This window comes from Epinephelus moara, chromosome 21 (genome assembly GCF_006386435.1).
Source record: "Epinephelus moara isolate mb chromosome 21, YSFRI_EMoa_1.0, whole genome shotgun sequence".
Lineage (NCBI taxonomy): Eukaryota > Metazoa > Chordata > Actinopteri > Perciformes > Serranidae > Epinephelus > Epinephelus moara.
The window spans coordinates 16,861,063-16,865,709 of NC_065526.1; positions in this window are offsets into that span (position 1 = coordinate 16,861,063).

Below are 4,647 nucleotides of genomic sequence, written 5' to 3' on the forward strand. Positions count from 1 at the left end.
ATTAAATTTGTGTGAGACATCAGTAAAAATCTGACTCCACTTCTCCACCTCGCCATCTGCATCGCCACTTCCCAGTGTCTCCAAAATGTGCGCACGCATGACTCAGAGTTTGCTTACAGGTGCGCACATTCTCCCGCCAAGTTTATTTTTATAAATCACAACCTTTGCGTGGGAAGTGGCGTACGCCACTTTCAAGCCCCGTTTTGTGCGTAAGCAAGCTTTATAAATGAGGCCCCTGTACATTAAAGGCAAAAAGCCTGGATGAGGAGAGACTCGTTGTCTAGGTCGAGAAATATCACGAGCTAAACAACCCACAATTCTGTCATTATAAAGACAATGGCCAAAAAGATATTGCCTGGTGAGTTGTAGCTCTGGAGATTGGCAGTCCAGGTGAGAAAGTTTAATTAGGGGCTGTCCACACATAATTTTTAGGTAATGCATGGATGGAGGATGTCAAGATCTTTCAGTAGTCATCTGTTGATGAGCTGCAGGGCGACACGTCCAGTGTGTGCGTGTCACATGACACACCGCACCGCAGTGGTGATGTTGTGTTTTCAGCTAGACTCTATTGACAAAAACAGTAATTTTACTTAGCTAAACAAGGGAGCTGCTGGTCTACTCCTGTCTCAGTCAATGAGGTTTTTCTCGTCATTGTGTGACTTTGGTGTTTTAAAGGGTTAGTTTAGCTTCACCAAAGTCACACAGTAACACAAACAAACAGTGGTAGACCAGCAACACCTCTGTACAGTAAGGTTAAATTACTGTTTTTGTCAATAGAGTCTGGCTTTCAAGAGAACATAGATAAAGTTTCACTGTCCTTTCAGTTCTGTGTCACAAAAGGTCTGTGTGTTTGGTAAGTATTGAGCATACGGTTGGCTAAATTAGACTTAGATTATACTGCACGAGTTGTGTGAGAGTTTGTAGACATATGTTTCATTTTAATTTAGCTTTTTTTAAACATGGACCCCTATGACTTTAATTCATCAAGAATTTATCTGTTTTTGGATTCTTACAGTGGAGGCATGCGCTAACCCTAACCCAAAGTTTTCTTCACGATTTCAACAAAACACGGGGTGAGAAATTGATATACAAACAGTCGTTTGGGGGGTTGAAGTATTCCTTTAAGAGAGAAGATACAGCTTGTCAGATTTCTAAATAAAAGGTGCCCTTCTGCAGTTTTTAGTTCTTGAAATGTCACACTTGAACCTTTATTGCACCTGCAGGTCTTGCAACTCAAACATCACATTCTCAAACCGTTAAAAGTACCTGCAATAGTTTACTATTTGCACATTTCCATATATATTTTTCATTGCTTGATGTTTTCTTTTTTACAGAGTTGATACATTTTTTATAAAGTTTGGACTACAGTGAAGTGTTTCTTTTTACAAATACAGAATGGCAGCTCTTGAAACATACTGACATGGTCGTAAAATCTACATTTTTTTTTTTTTTGAAATACATACATGTACAGCGTATATCACATACATATGGACAAGAGTTCTGAGTATGACCCGTGATTGTCCGCTTGTGTCGTTTTGTCTCAGCTGTTTCGGCGTACGTCAGTAGCACTCTGGTCCCGCGTGCTTCTCCTTTGGTTGCTTAAGGCAAAGAGGAAATACAATGGGGTGCATAGACAACTTGACTTCAACACAAGGGCAAACACTCACTCTCATCCTGACCTTTATCATCTCTTTGTCTTGATTCTGGCGATGACCGTACAGTATTGCAGGTATGAGGCAGAGCACCCACTTCGACTTGGAACAACAAGGCAGAGAAGAGAAGTGTAGGGAAAGGTGTGGCTGAGAAAATTTGGGAAATATTCCCCCTTTGTAGCCGAAAATCTGCGACATTTTGTTTCCTGAATGTGAACCAACTGTTGCTTATGTGTGTTTAAGTGAAGGTCCCTTGTTAAAGCTCAGTTATGTTGTATTGTCCCACTTTGTCTCTTTGTTTGTGTGCGTTATTGCGTCAGTGATTTTACTGGAAGAATGCTCCAAACAGGCAACATTTTCAGTTTCATTATAGAGAGCAGAAAAAAAAGAAATATACAAAAGCCCCAACCAATATAATAATGAAAACATACCAAACCAGATCATGAATGAATAAAAAGAGATATGAGTGGATGTTTCTGCTGTTCCACAGTCCACAGAGGGATAGATTCCTTTAATTATATCTGATGTTTGTATTATGCTCCTTTGAGATGGGCTGACTCACAGATCTGGGGGGATGTTAATGAAACCTCGGACAGCTCTCTGGTTTGAAATGTCTGTCAGCTAGAGCAGCACACTGTCACTGCTGATACCACATAATACATCTCTGATAAATATATACACACACAAACACACAATCAAATGTGGGTCGTTATTAGGTTATGTAGAAAAAGAAAAATTGTCTTTTTTCCCTCAGGGTTATCTGCATTCATCCCTGCTCTCCTTCTTGGAGGGGAAAAGCGTGTGAACTTCGTCACCTCAATCTTTAATTTGTCTTCTTCACCTGCCGCTCCTGCAGCCGTGGATGCGCCAGTGGCTGTCGGCAGGGCGGCTGCTTTTATACATTAGTCTCCAGCCCGTTCATGTCAATGGAACAGTGGTCCTTGTCCCTGTGCTCTCTCTTGTGGTGAGAGGAGTGAGCGTGTTTCTTCTTCTCCAGCGGCCGGATACCCTCCTCCAGCTGCATCAGGCGAGCCACGTCCGGGGAGATGTGGTCCTGCTTGCTGCCGGGCGGAGGCGGCTGGTAGCAGCCGTTCTTCTGGTTCTGGTAGGTCATCATCTGCTGGATGCTGATCATGGGTTTAGTTTCACAGATCAGAGGCACCTGGTGGAAACAATCATCGTGGAGAAGAGGAGGAATTAGTATCATTTTAATTTTTGATTTTCAAATATACACCAATCAGCCAAAACATTAAATCCTCTGTCAGATGAAGTAACATTGGTCATCGTTACAAGTGCAGTATCATAGGCAACTGGACTTGCTTGCGTTTTCGCCTCTCATTCAAGAAGCTTCTTCAGTTCTAAATGACGAAGTGCGAAGTTGAAGGCTTTAAACTCAGCGTGGGCGTGAACCCTTACAGAGTCGTTGAGGTCACATGTGAGCTCTTAGTTTCAGAGTCATTAGGGCCACATGTGAGCAGTTGACCCACCTAGCCATCATGTGTGATTCACACCTTGTCCCATCTACGATATAGCACTTATGATTACCATGACCTGGATGACTGAGAATCTTCACCGACACATTGGTCATCTTGTAACAATGCAGTGTTCACCTGGGAAACGTTGGTTCCTGGCATTCATGTGGATGCCACTTGACACACACCACCCACCCAAACACCATTACAGACAAAGTACCTGTTCCCCATGGCAACAGCTCTCCCCATGCAAAATGCACCATGCCACAATGCAAAAACTGCTCAGGAATGGCCCAAGGAACGTCACAAAGAGCACAAGGCATCGACCTGGCCTCTGCCTTCCCAAAATCCCGCATCCATGGGATGTGCTGATGACCCACCTAGCAACAGAATCTGCCACCCACGCCTACAAGACTCCTCCAGTGTCCATGCTTCGTTTCCTTTCGAGGCATGAACACGGGACCTCTGGGATACCAGCACACCCCTCAAATGCTCAATCACATTGGGATCTGGGGAATATGGAGGCCAGTTTGGCACCTTGATCACTTCGTCATTGTTATACCCTGAGGTCCCCATTAAGGTCATGTTTTCCTTGTTGTAAGTATTTCCTGTTTTATTTCAATACTCACCCTTGTCTCTCGTTTCAGGTACTTTACTTCATGCCCCTGTGTGATTAGCTGCCCCGCCCTGGTTGGTTTCACCTATTCCTCATTACCCCTCCTCCCTTGTGTATTTAGTCCTCCTTGTGCTGTCCTTTGTCTGTTGCCAGATAGTTCTCAGTTGTTTGAGTGTGTGTTCTGGCCATTTCCCCAGGTGTTTTATTTGGATTAGACCAGAGTTTTTGCATTTTTGACCCTGCTTAATCCACCTGCCTTTGGATACCTTTGTTAGTTTTTTAGGACTGATTATTTGTGCTCTGACCTCTTTTTTCAGTACACCTTGTGTTTTTTGAGTCCTGCATCTGAGTCCTTTTTTTGTTTGCTCCAGTCTGATAGTCTTACCATGAGAAGGTCTGCAATGGTATTGAAGTGGGCGATGCGTGTCAAGTGGCATCCACATGAATGCAGGGACCCAAGGCTTTCCAGCAGAGCATTGCTTTGTTATTCACTTCACCTCTCAGTGGTTTTAATTTTGTGGCCGATCAGCATATTTTTCCTGCTAACATATCCAAGGTTGGATGGTGACATGTTTTGTGGAAAAGTTAATGCATGGATTTTGAATTGCTGTGACATTGAAAGAAGTGTTTACAATGGGACAATGACATGTTAATGAAAATGAAAATGACTTCTTTACACATTCACCATTATCATTGATGGTTAATGTGGATAAACTTGCTGGCATGCATTCAATACAATTTCCTCTGACAATGTATTTAACCTTGATGAAATATATTAAATGAAATCAGTTTTTAAGCATAATAAATGTTAATAAATGCTGATATGACCTATGTTGACTGCTGATCAGGTAAGACATGCACATATTTAAGGTAATGTTTTGGGGAAAATGGTTATTACTTTCTGGCT